This window comes from Cuculus canorus, chromosome 13 (genome assembly GCF_017976375.1).
Source record: "Cuculus canorus isolate bCucCan1 chromosome 13, bCucCan1.pri, whole genome shotgun sequence".
In the NCBI taxonomy this organism is placed as follows: domain Eukaryota; kingdom Metazoa; phylum Chordata; class Aves; order Cuculiformes; family Cuculidae; genus Cuculus; species Cuculus canorus.
Window position 1 is genome coordinate 14,178,334 of NC_071413.1, and position 14,327 is coordinate 14,192,660.

General features: G+C 39.8%; 1 long non-coding RNA gene across 4 annotated transcripts in view; it reads left to right on the plus strand.

Annotated features, from left to right (window-relative positions):
- The window catches only part of LOC128853511 (uncharacterized), an 81,259-nt gene that overhangs the window by 44,492 nt on the left and 22,440 nt on the right, over positions 1-14,327 (plus strand). For 3 of the 4 annotated variants that reach the window (XR_008452085.1, XR_008452081.1, XR_008452083.1), the window contains one exon: positions 14,026-14,189. This is a non-coding gene — a long non-coding RNA (uncharacterized LOC128853511). Of the gene's footprint in view, positions 1-11,895; positions 11,981-14,025; positions 14,190-14,327 lie in introns of those variants that run through there. The other variant, XR_008452084.1, reaches the window with a different exon arrangement.

The following is a 14,327-nucleotide window of genomic DNA, read 5'->3' on the forward strand; positions in this document are numbered from 1 at the left end:
CTAAGAAGCACAAAGCATGGACATGTAGTGACTCCTGAAATAGCCATTCTTAGGGAATATGTAGAAAATGTCCAGATCTGAGTGCATTTATCAAAAAAGAGGAATGATAAGAGTCTTATGGATGTATTTATACAGGAAAAAGACTGGGAAAGTTGGTACATTTGGCCATAGTATCTGGGCGAAAGTGTCAGATAGGGTTGAGGTGTTTCGATTGTTTCCACAGGATCTTGATTGCTGGTCATGGTGAGAAGGTAAAGGAGAAAGGAGAGGCTGTTGGCGTTGTCCTCTGATAAGCTGACAGTTGTCTTCATAAAGACAAAATCAATTTAAAAAAAAAAAAAGATGAGAGAAGAAACACAGAGGTATTGAGACGGAAAAAGAGACTACTTTGCTAACATGAAATGTGCCGCATGCCTGGAAGAGTGAAGAGGGGGCGATTGTGGTACAGTGGTACGTGAGTCCCTCTGGGAGGAGGATGGCTCAGAGCAGTGTGGTGGAGCAGACCATACCACGAGAGCATTTCTAATGTGTTCAGCCTCAGGCTTGCTTTTGTGGCCAGCACGATAGTGCCCTGTTGAGCACTGCACAGCAGTAGGTTATCAAGTCAGTTTTGTGATTTGGGAGCCAGGTCATTCCAGCTGGCGCTGAGGGACCACAAATCCTTGCTGCATCACAGCAAGGGAGCCTTTAGCCAAGTTTGTTTTCCTTTGTGAGATGTGGGCCCTAGATAGACATCCAAACATTTCGTCACGGCAGGCTGCCCCATCTGAGGCTATTTGCTCAGGGCCTGTGATGCCAGGGCTGATGCTGTAACTCTGAGGTAGGAGATATAGCTATGACCCTCAGCTCTACTTTAGTCCTGGTTACTCAGGCTGAGAATCTGACTTTGCCCATCACTTCAAAATGCTGTTTCTTTTTACTACTGACTCCTCCACATTCCTGCCAATGCAACTTGTTTCTGTCCCAACTGCAAATTTTTACCAGATAACACAGAGAAAGGTGTCCCTTGTACAATGCTGAAACTTCTGCCTCGAGACATCTGAGGTTCCCTTCAGAGGACTGAAAAGCTGTGCACCTCAGAAACATGGCTGACTATGTTTTGCACTTATAAAATTTGATTAGAGGAGGGATTTCATCAATGACTACAATAAGTTTGTGTAACTTTGGATTTGCAGATGCCCAGATTTTAGCATGTTACGCTGCAAGGTGGTGACTGCAAGTTCTCGTTTTAGTCCTCTCTGTATTATATGTTGGAGGGAACAGAAGCTAAAATGGATGAGTAAGTAAAATTTTGAAGCCTGACTGGTTGGGCAAGAGAGACACATTCTTGGAGCAATAAATACCTCCTTCCAGATCATGATGTGCTAGCAATGTTGGGGAAGCAGTAACATGAGACTGGCCCAAGTTAATGATATATATTAAAGGAGATTATGGAGATACCAAGGACATGTTTAGTAAAGCATCTATTGTCTGTATCTGTTACCACAACATTCTGGCAAGTGTTGGGAAATATGGAAAGTGTAAAGTAGGAAGAGAAAAACTTGATCTGCTTTTGTTGACTGCTTGTTGACAGCAACTGAGTAAAACATTTGTTGAATGCATTAAAAGTTTTTTAATTAATTGTTTGGATTGTTTATGCACAACCTATAAAACTCATTCTGATCATGATTCTGGCTGCCAGAATGGGGAAGGGTGTTAAAGGGAAGGGGTGTGTTTGTCCGTCTGCGAGTAAGTGTGCATGTGAACAGAAAGCAGCCAAGAAAGCTTAGTACTAAAGCCTGATCCTGAAATAACTTAGGCGACAGAATGATCTTTGCAAAGGAAATAGAGATTGACTTTTGGTGATGGTAGGAGAAGAGCAGAAGTCTCATACTAAGGCACCTGTAGAACTATGATCTAGGCTGGAAATGCATGTCCTGATGAACAATTTGCACTTACTGTGAGTCGTTACCTGCAGCTCAGCTGCATCCTCGCTGAAGTGCTGTGGCGGATGGGGTGTTTCTGTCCATGCACAGGCTTGGGATAATGTCTTCAGGTCTGATCCAAACTTTGCTAAAGTTTGTGGAAAGAAGCCAATTGGCCATGAATCAAAGGCTTTAATGACTATTTATTTGTCTAATGCATTGTATTGTAATTAAGCTGCCATTTTTTAGAACAAAATCTCCTCCCATCCCCGTAGATTGCTATCAATCTTTCCAACAGGAGTGCACTACAATTTAATGTAAATTGGGACAAGGAGAGGGTGTGGAACCGTGCCAACGCAAATGCTCATTTTTACAAACATAGTCCTGAATGGAAGATGGAGAAGTTTTTTGCAAGTTCTGTGTTTTCTGTGCTGCTTAGGTTAAATTTTAAGCAGTCTCAGTTGTCCTGACACTTTGTCGTTCGCTTGTAAATCAAAAGAGCTGTTTTGCTGCTGGCTTTTTAAGTGCTGGAACAAGCACAAACAAGAGCTTCTCTACTGCTTTTCAAACTGTATTTCAGTCCTGAAAAGGTGGCAGTTGTGTCATGATTTACAGCTCCTATTTGGTGTTTTTAATTGGGAATTTACACGACAATTTGTGGCTACATGATTATGTTAAGATTATCTTATAAAAGATCTAGGATAGTTGTTTGCGAAACCCTGGGGGCACATACCAACCTCCTTAGTTATCTAACCAACTGTTGTGCTCCTTGGTTAAAAGAGAGGGGCCTTCAGAAGTGGTTTGATCTTCCCCTGGAAGGTTAAAGGTCGAATGACTCATAAATGAAAAAAGAGTGATTTAATCCAAGGAACCTGTGCTGTTATTGTAAAACAATATTCACCGGTGATGGTACAATGCTGTATAAATGACAAACTGTGCAGCGATGGAAGTCGTTATTACATCACTGGAAACCTCACCTGCACTACATTTATGACTCCATAAACACAGGTTTATTTAACAGCTGTGGGAATACCTATGGCCATTTTGTGTTAAAGGTCAGGAGTCCTAAGTTTCAGTTTGTATGTTAGTTTTCATGGACGAGGCTCATAAAATGTGATGACTAGCATTAAGTGATCAGAACATAACCAAACTATAACACTGGGGGAAATGTGCTAATATCCATTTATGCTGTGCTCTATTCCCCTGAAACATTTGGGAGGATTGTTTGTTTGCTGAGTGTTGCTTTGAAAACAGATTTGTATCACTTGCTCACAATTCTGTCTCCTTTTCAAGGGGTCTGTAATTGTATCTGCTGCTAAAGTTAGACTCCAACAGGGGGTTGCCTTCTAGGATATTTGTAAAGGAGGGCAGTCAAGTCCAACCTATTTCAGAACATGAAATAAAGGTAACTGTGCATACAGCAGCTGCTCTTCAGTTCCTTTGCCAAACTAGATGATTAAAAATATTAATATTTATTCTTGGAGTTGCCATGTTAAGCAATGGGCCAACTGGCTGACTGAACAGTGAGAGATGTATTGCCAAGTGCACAAAATAAAGAAAAATTAAAAATAGTATGTATTAACATAAATACTTTTCGGATGAGAGTGTGGTTTTATGTAGATGTTTTCTCCTTGCAGTCCTCCATGGAGGCATGTGGCCACTCTGTAAGGGATAAGAAATAACTGCTGAGTTATTAATTATTTTTCATACTTATGAACCATTTGAAAAGCTAAACTGAATCTGTTTGTGGAGATTGAGTGTCATACATGCTGTGGGAGAACAGGAACCTCCTTCTGGTTTGTGCAACATTGTTCTCAGCTCCTTTTCTGTGGCCTTGTCCAACTCATGCCACACATGAATATCCGAGTGTTTCTTTACATTCCCCACCCATGTTATTGCTTCAGGTGTTGTACTGTTGCTCAGTGAATGGTAGCAGATTTTTAACAAATTTGCAACAGCAATCTGGACTACTGAAAGGATTATGACTAAACCAATAAATTACTATTGTCTGCTTTCATCACATGACAGATTCCCATAACCCAGTCCAGTGTGGCTGAAGGTTTTATGCTGATAAAAATTACCGGGTTTACTTTCATTTTAGAAATACTACTGTTTCATTAGATTCGCAAACAATCGTTAGTCAAAGATCAAACAGAGATAATTACTGTTTTTTTGCACTTTTGGAACACAGATGAGATGATTAGAAAAATCCAAAAAGATATGAAGCAATAATGAAGCTTCTCTTAAGCAATGTCAAACATATCTTTCTTGTTTAACAGCATTGTGTATCTCCATCAATAATCTCGCCAATAGTCATATAATTAACTATGCTAATAATGCTTCTTTTAGCATTTTTATTACTATTATTGCTATGAACCTACTTATGAGCAATCCACTGTAATTAGTAATTAATCTGATGATTGTGTTGCCCTGTGCAAACGTGAGATGGAGCGTGTTGATTTAACCACACCGGCCTCAGTCTCTACTCCACACGCTGCTGCTGCCATGTGCCCCAAAGCGACGTGGGCTGGGGTCTGCTGGCTTGGAACTGCCTCTGCGGGGATGGGGCCCAGGGGCAGAGGGGCCCGTGCGACACCTTGTTAGTCTTGCCCGGCTCCTATCAGCCCCTTTGCTTCGGGAGCACCTCCCAGTTTCAATGCCATCTTGTTGTGTACACAGTAAAGATGAAAATGCAGGACTGGCTGACTTGAACAGCAAGTACTTCAATGAAACACTTTGTTGAGTATTTAGTATGAAGTATTTCATACGGAAGCCATTTCTTTCTCACTTTCTAAACACTGCCTTTGATTCTCTTTTCTTTAAACCCCAAATTATCTTCATCTATACTCTCTTGCTAACTCTGGAAATCTTGTAATGCTAGCATTTCCCAGCTTCCCACATCCCACTTTTTTTTTTTTCCTTAGCTTAGAATACGAAACAAATGTGATAGTATTTATTGGCAAGTACTGACATTCTTGTAGCAATCATTGTGCTGAGCACTAACAGAGAAAGAGAGAAGTGAGGGGAATTGAGAGTTCTTACTTGAAAACAATCCCTTCTTTTTTGTTTTAATTATCTCTAGTAGCCCTTCAGTATTAGACCTACCGACACATTTTCTGTAGAGGATACCCAATAATGGAAATTAAAATGTAAAGCATCTTTTAAAATGTTGTAAGCCATGACTTAAGCACCTGAACCCTGGAAATCTAGTCTTACCTCGGCTTCATCTTCTTTTTGTCATTCCCTGTTGCAACAATGCAACGTTAGGTACTGATCTCTCAGTCTCAATGTGCATCGTAGCCCTTCTACCTTTTCTGTAACACAGTTGAAGGATCCTGAAATTCTCTATTAGAAAATGATGTGCTTGTATGTCCCTGGCATAGTTTTTATCCTTCTCTAAACAGCAGTTAGAACAGGGCTTTCAGCAAACAGATATGGAAGCTGTCAAGAGCCCAGTAGACTGTGAGGTGGCTCTAAGCTGTTATAATGCAGGAAAGTGATACTAACCCAGTGAGTGGAAAAAGTAGCTTTTAATGTTTTGTAATCACATGTAAGTGTAAAAGCTGAAGGCACAAATCAGGTTTAGGGAAGATAGTGTTATTCAGAGCTAAAATTCATACAAAAAAGCAAAAATATTTTCCCATCCAGCATTTAGACCATGGAGCCTAAACCTGCCTAATCCCTGCTTCACATAATCATAAAAAATACCTGTCAAAAATCTGTCTCTCTGTATAAAGCTGGAGCCTATTTGACACTTTGTAAGTGTCCCTGAATTATCTGTCTTAACAACACACACCTCTGCTGAGCTGTGCAAATACAGCAAAAGGTAGGGTTCTGGTGAAACCAGTATTTACACACCATCTCAGTGTTGGAAGTAATTAATCTTCAACTGTATGAGGCTCTTTGTGATGTAAAGCAAGTGCTGACACTTTTGTGTAAACATGAAGATTAGCATATTTACAAACTGGTAGATGTTACTTTGATCAGTGGCTGCTTGCACTGGAAAGGCATGCTGGCATGTGGGTTTGCTCTTCATGTGACAAAGACATCTAATCCTTTTACACTATTCTCAGATCCATATTTAGAATTCTGACTTGTGTTTTCTATATCCACTTGAGCTCACTGTTTGGTTTGTTTAGCAGTGTTCATCCACTCTTTATACTCACTAGTGACTCATTCTAGTTTGTTTTCTTTGCAAAGCAAGCAGTAAAATTCCAAAGTAATAAATGACCTGGGTGAAAAACCCTTAAACTCCTCTCAATTTAATTACTAAAGCAAATTGGAACCACTTGCAGTCAGGCTTTTTGATAGCCTGCATAAAGATCTTCACTGTTTTCCTTCTTGCTTTTAAGTAAGTTAGTGTGAAAATTAGCCAACTCAGCTCCAGCCTATTTCTAATGCTATTGCATCAAGACTTTTGTTTCTGTGTACGTTTAAAATCATCTGGAAGACTTTGAAAGAGGCATCCTAGATGCTCGTTTTTTGTTCCTTGTAATTTAATGGTAAACTGTAAACAATACATAATTCATTTTAGTGCAAATTACAGCTTTGCATACTCTAAACTGGTTAGTGACAGGGGATCTTGTGGTAACAAGATAATGACCCGAGCAGGTTAGAACAGGCTGGGTCTTATCTTTTAAGAAGGATGAAATAATGTTATGACATTGTCAGCACATTGTCTAACATGCTAGGATGCTAGCAGCTCATTACTTATGTGAAACCCATGTGCCTGAGTAAATGATTGCAAGATTTGCCCTTCTAGGTGTACATGCATTGGCAAGACTGAACATGCCAGGCAACCGCAGAACAACCGGAGAGATGTGTAGTTGAGGTGGGCCCACACATGCTTGTGGAGGTAAAGCTGAGACTGAATCTCGTTGGTGGGTGGGGTACCGCTGTTGTTCTCAAACCCGCTGCCTTCATTTGAACACTGAAAGCAAATCTGCTCATCTTACGCACAGTCGTGTCAGACCGAAGACACAATTCTGCTTGGTCATGGAAGATTTCCTGCTTTCCTCTGGCAACTTGGAGATTTGCCTCCATCCCCAGGCATACCTGTTAGCTTGTCGAAGATGAGGAAACTCCTTCTCACCAGCCTACTGTCTTCTAGAAGGTGTGAGGTTAAGCCCAGACTCTTTAGGCACTTGACCTGGCTCGTATCCACACACTAAAACCTCCAGTCTGATTTTAGGGCTCTGACTCAGTTTCCATTTGGTAACACGTCCCAGTGATAAATGCACAATTCAGAGACGCAATTGCTGCCCAGCTGTTTGCCCTTACGGCACGACTAGAAAGACTACTCCAGTGTTTTACCAGTGGTTTAAGCTAATGTGTTGGTCTGTAAAATTGAGATGCTGAGAGCATTCCCTTCCACCCTGCAGCACAGAGGTGTAACTGCTGCCAGAGGAGTGCAGCAGGCACCTGATGATGGCAAAAAGCTTCAGTGAGATTGACTACAACAACCCTTTGTGGCTGTTGTCTGCCTTGCTCAGAGCTGTGGGTTCTCCATGCAAAATGAAAAGAAAAATTAGTCTCAGCCATCTCTCTAGTGTCTTTTGAATGGTTCCATGACATATAATTTCATGTACTAAAGGACTCCACCAGCTTTCCAGCCATGCAGGACATCTAGCTCACAAGGCTGGCCTGAGGCTCTTTGGTGGGATATTAGATATTTTACTCTGTTAAGAAACAGCTGTGAGTAATGCATAAGAAAGGCATATAATGATGCCTTGTGTCCTACATTCATTTTTCTAGGGCCAGTGTCCCAGGTGCAACACTGAGGGCAAGGTTAGCATTTTCGCCTTGAAATATTGCAGTCTGTAGTCTGCCACTCCACAAATTTAGAGATTAGGTAGTGTGGAGTTTCCCCTCTTTGTATCTAACATACGAACAATAGAGACAGGATCTGTGTTTTGATTTCTTGTTAAGCAAAGTAAGCAGGTGAAGTGCTCAGAAAAGAAACTGAAATACTTCTCTTGCATTACTTGCTGAGCATCAGATGTATGTTAGATCTATTACTGATTAGAACTCTTGTTAAACTGAGGATCAAAAAGAAAGCTCGACACCTCATTTAGCTCTTTTCATGACTGGATTAGCCTAAATAGAACAACTTGTCTATATGTGAACAGCACAGACACTTAATTTTAAAAGTATTTTCCTATCTAGGCTGAGAAACTGTGAATAGAATATGTAAGTAAGGAGAAGTAAAATGTCTTATTTGATTGCAGTGATGAAAAATGAAAAATTATTCTGTGAAATCTTGGCCCCACCAAAGTCAGTAGAAGTTTTTCTGTGGTTTTCAGTGAAATCTACTGTATTTCCAATTGATATTTAAGGAAAACAGCTTCTTCAGGTTATATTGTTACTTATTGAAAATGGAATAGCTGGTTGCACATTTATTAACTAAAATAGCATATTAACAGAAACCTTCCTAAGTATATATTAATCTCTGTAGTTTACTAAAAGCTTTCGATATGTCTGGGTTGATTTTAACTTAATAAACAAATTAGAAGACGTGGTTAGTATGCTAAACCAAATGAATTTTTGGTAGTCTTACTCTCAATGCCATTAATTCTGTTTTAATTTTTTCCACTTTGCAAATGTTCGGCACTTCTGCAACTTAAATGTGCAAACAGACAGGGAACACTTTGCAGCCGTTACTGAAATATAAACCTGGATCCTTCAAGCTTTCAGTCTGATTCCATCCTGTTTCTCATGTGTGGTGATACATGAGAGCAGTGGAAGAGCCCATCTCCAAGCTGCTGGTGCTGTCTTGCAGGCCAGCATACATTAACAGGACCACAAGTAAGTGAGGCAGGCTCAGAGCCCTGGAATTACAACCCGACTAGGGGCTGAGAGCGTGGAGGAAATTTCTACAAAGGTTGCAAGAAACGAATAGAGTCTCAGGGCTACGGTGAAACTGGGAAGCTGCGATAGTCCTGGATCACAGCATTTGGGGCTGGCAAGCTGATTATTCAGCTCTGTAGCACTCACAGCCCAACCATGAACATCATATGAACTTTGATGTTTTTAATGTTGTCTATGGCTGTGTTGTAGTCGGCAAGAATGACCCTTTTATGCTCTCACAGGTCTTTTTTTCCTGACAGTTTTATAAGCATAAATAGATAAAAATCTTCTTTTCAGGAAAAGCATGTATTTAGGAATTTTAGGATACTAATTTCATGTTGCCTAGAGCATTTTCTGCAAATGTTTGCACGCATACAATATTTCTGGTGATTAAAGCAGAGTATTTTTGACTTTAAAGTGGCATCCTCTGAATAAATCTGTCTCCAAATGATTTATGCATGCCATTAGGATTTAGTGCTGGTAGTTGTCCTGGGAAGCCTGATCTGGTCTTTCAAGAGTTGCCTTAGCTTTATCAGTCCATTCACATGTGGTCATATTTCAACCTCCAGGAGCTTTAAAATGTTTAGTACACAGAACACAAATTTAGGCCTGTGTTTGTTTTTATTGGTGGAACTTCTTTCCTTTCTTCAACATTCTCAAATGTTCCCTGGTTTAAGTTGAGTTATCTAAGGTAATCCGCTCTTGCCCTTACCAGGGATATTCCACTTTGTTCGTAAGCACATAACATAACTCTAGTCCCCAGTGATTTCATTGTGAAATTAAAACCCAGACACTCATCCAGATGTCTTAGAAGATAAGGGCAGGCCTAATCCGTATGTCACAGAGGACTTGAGGAGCAGGAATTCACCTATACATCATCACGTTGTTATTAGCCTGGACCATGGCAAGCCCAACACAAACATTTTCCACAGGGCTTGCATTCAGGCTTGGCAGTGTTAAGAAAATACCCTCCAGCAATGTGTTATTTTAGGCTGAAACAAAAGTAGACATGAATGGCATGAGGAACAGAGAAGTATTGTTTTTATTTTCAATGTGAACCCATAACTTGTGCTAAATGAAAATCTAACCAACTAAGATGTAAATACCACCGTGTTCAAATGAGCTATCAAATATCAACACATTTATTTTGTGATGGAGTACTGATGCTTGTCTTAGGCACTGTGGGAAGGGCAATTTAGATAGCAGAAGACAAAAGCTTTATCTGATTAAAACTGATATGATGATTGATTTTGACAGAGAGAAATCACTTCCATTGCAAAAAAGAAGGCAACAAAACCAGTGCATTTGTCATTAATATGAATGGTGGCACTGAAATTATAAACAAAATGTGGGCCTGAGAAAGAGGGAGAATTTGCCTATATTTTTTGCACTTCTGCCACAGCAGTCAACCCCAAAGCTGCCATAATTATTTTATAAAATCCATGGAAACCTCTTAGGATAGGGACTAGAGCCCTCCTCTCCAGGAGGTGATCTAGCCTGCACAGCTACTCATTTCTATCTGTTCCTGCTTTTGCTTGCTGCTTCTCCAATTTTGCCTTGGGAGCGCTCACAAAAGTGCCTAGAAAGATGTTACATGATAATGACGAGGCTGAGTTATGATTAAAGCATTCAACTGGGAGTTAGCTAGTTTGGATTCAGCTCCTGCCTGTGCCACAGATGTTTTGCGTGGCCATAGCATGCTCTGGTTTTGATGAAATTCATCCCTGTGCTGAGGGCTGGCTAGAGGCTTGGATGCCATCTGATGCTGGGAGACAAACAAGGCTGGCCCGCGGGTTGAACATTATATAAGTATATTCAGAAAACTCTAATGGCATGTAAGTTTTGTGTTGCTCTTCAGCAGAGGGCTGAACCTCTTGTTTATAGGCAGTGCCTCAGTCCTTCCTCCTGCCAAGCAGGAAAACTGCAAGGTTAATCACATAAGCATTTGTGAAATGCTGCTGTAACGTAAGGGACACATAAGGGTATGTCTATAAGAAAGAAAGTCTATAGCTTTCAAATGAGCTGCCCAGAGTTTATGCACTTACTGAATAGTCTGAGTCTCATGAGTGTGAAAAGGTGGCGTGGAAAAATCTTCAGAAACAAAGAATAAGAGGGTTGTGTTTGGTCTTTATTTTTCTTTTCTTTTATTAGTATCTACAGCAAATTTACGCAAAGGTGTTTATGAAAATCAAGACAAGAGGAAAGGAATCCAGAAAAATGGCAGGACAGAGAAACACTTTTAAAAATAGAATGTCAGTTTAATTTTTTTATGTTGGGAAGAGATCCAGGCTACCCTAACAGAAAGCAGAGACACATTTCAGCTGGGGTCTCTTGGTGCACAATGCAATGGCAAAGCAGTTCAAGACCAGTTCATCTGTGTGAAAATATGACCCTGTATGAGTCTGGAGGTCAATGAAACCACTGTTGATCTGCTCAGGGCATGCTGGTCACTGCTTTAGGGTCACTTTGATTTATGTGCTTAGATTTTCCACTTCCAGAAGAATAAAATATGGGTGACCGTCTCTTAGTTAACTCTCATTTGTTGTTGTAGGCATGCATTTTTCTCAGAAATATGCACTAAATGAAAAAGTCTAATAATTTAATGTAAGGATATAAAGTGACATTTTACAGAAGATGAATATAATTGGGAAAAAAACCTGAAAACCATGGTGTTCTTTTGCAATATACAAACTTGCTGTCTCTCTCTAGTACCTTATTGTGATTCTAGTATTTCACAGTTTTTACAGATTTACTTTTAAGATGCTTATGTGGTGGACAGTATTAATAGTAGTGCCATTTAATAAATGAGGCAGAGGCAGGTTCAGCGATAAGCTAAAAGGAATCTATAGCAAACCAAAACATTAATAATTAATTAACACTCCTATCCAACTTCATACATAAAATGAATGGAAAGTTTAAATTTGCTTAGTGCAAAACTTACAACTGCTACTTTGCTGAGACATTTTGGGCGTGTTGCCATAGGTGGTCACAATTCCACAGAGAATCTGAGGCATGATCTTGACTATCTCTTGGAGTCTGACAGGGACTTTCAGACCTTCATGGCAACTTTGTGGACACCAGCTCTGGCTTCCTGAGCATTTCACTGGCAGGAATTCATACCAAATAACTTCTTCCTGCCGTGCAGCTCATCATGGTGAGAGAGGTGGAGATTCAAAGCTCTGCTGGAGGCATCATGAGGCACAGGACACCCTACCTTTGACATAAGAGAGGTGAGACAAAACCTTGTCTTGACTGACACCAAAATATTTAGTCTCTTGATCACTTTACAGTGCTAATTTTAGTGGAATTAACACAGGGGACATCTGAGTCAATATGTGTATTTTTTTTCCTAGTTTTCTGCTGTACTGCCTCAACACTTCTGGCTCCTGTGTCACTTCTCATTCCATTGGTGAAAACAGTCTTTCCTTACAATAATTGCTATTCTAAATAGTTCTATCAATCAAGACTCCTTAATTTGTCCTGTAGGACTCTTCAACCTCTTTAAAATTTAAAAAACATCTATTAATGAATGTCACTGGCGCACTTTAAGCACGACTGCTGAAAGTCAGCAGTTAGGAGAAGACACCTATGAGGACTTGTAGCTTGTAGGCCAAGAACCACTGTTGGCCCAGTGTATTGGAAACTACATTTTCATTAATGATAATGAAATTTTGCCTTGTTCTTTCTCTACCCTCTTATTAAGTACATTTAAAAAATACCTGTGCCTTGGCTTGTTTAATCTCGTGTTGGTTAAAATAATTTTGTAGCTCTAAGGGAAAATATGTTTTATCTATGGAGGATGGGTAGAACAGGGGTAAATACTGCAGAAGTGTGATGTATTTGTTATTAATACCTTACTTCACATGAGATTTTTAGTCAGGGTTGTACCATAAAAGTGTTCAGAAGACATGAATGAGTGGTTGAGAAATATGAAAAGTCACTTTGTTCAGATGCCTACACAGTAATTTCACTGATGCAGCTATTATTCAACCTAAACATCAGTTTAGAAACAGAATTTGAACACGAGTGAACAGGCAACATATCTATGACCGTGCTGTAACTTTCACTGTTGTATTTCCTGCACTGTTTGTCAGGGAGTTTTATAAAACCCCAAGACATTGGCTTTTGTATGGTCTACAAACAAAACACAGGGCTGGAGAAGCCACACTTATGAAATGTTCAGCGTGCTTCTCAGTACTTGTTCCTTAGAATAACTGCTTCACAAGTTTTCTCCTTCAAGACATCCTTAAGGCTGTTTAATACTCTCTTAGTTGACATTTCTGTCAGCACTCAGCACTGTGAAGAGTTGCTGAACTAAACCATATTAGCAGGTCTTTACAATTATTTGTAAATGTTGGGATACTCAGAAGATTATTGCACTGGTACATTGCCTTTGGTGCCTGAGGGGAGCACGAATTATATCTTATCTGCAGGAATAGCACTGAGAAGCCAGACCGTCTTATGAGATGCTGTGGTGCTCATCCCACTTCCAATCCCATCACTGGGATTGTCAGGGTACAATTTATATCAGTGAGCAGAATGGACATATCCTCTAACATTAGAGTTTCGCATGAATCTAATGCATGGGAAATGGATTCTTTTTTTCTTAAACGGATAAAAATATCTTCTCATCTGAAACTTTAAACTGATGACATTTCAGAATTCCATTTGGAGAGATGGAAAAACAGATGATCTGTGTTTTTTAAAACTCTTTCTGATAGCTAATACTTTTTGCCTGTATAGTTGAAGTATTACTGACACAAAGCATTTCAAACTTTTGAATATATACCTGACTCTATAAGGTTTGCCTATAGTCGTCTGTATTTAACTAAAGAAAATGAATGGTTTCTGAAACTTATTAGTCCAGGATTGTCAAGACTAGAACCTGAATTTAAGTTCTTGATATTTTCAAGAAGTTGTCTAGTTTTCAAAAGCACTGAGTAACCTCAGAGTGACATGGAAATTGTCTAGGGTTTAAAGCTCTGGTAAAAGGTCAGGCTGATTGTTCTGTAACCTAAATTTAAGCTCCTACGTACTAAAACTGCCAAAGAAGAAATCCCATATCATAGGCCAGTTCTTTAAAAAGAGACATATTTTAACAACTGCTTAATTGAAAACAAAGCTTAATTTCTATATGATAGGAACATATTTATGTTTGCGCAATTTCCAAAATCCAAATTTAAAAGGATGTCAATTATTGTGTAACTCTTTTGGCCGGTGAGCCATTTTAACTGGCTGCTAAAGTAGAAAATAAAATGTGTGTTATTCTTTACAGCTATCTCTTTATCTATTGCCTGTTTGCTGCGGGGAGCTGCTGAGAGACCTGCAGGCATACCTCGCAGATCTGGTGACGGGAAAGACTGACATGAAACACTCTCAGCTCTTCTGCACCTGGGCATTGCAAAAAGAGGCTGCAGGGAGCTTCCGTTTGATCGTAATGTAAGAAACTCTCAATACTGTGTGCATTGCCCGTGGTGGACGCTGAAAATTAAGGGCACATTATCTCACCAAAAGACCCTCACCGATAGAGGCCCCACTCGAGACTTCAGCTCCTAATTAATTCCAGGCTGAGTGTGA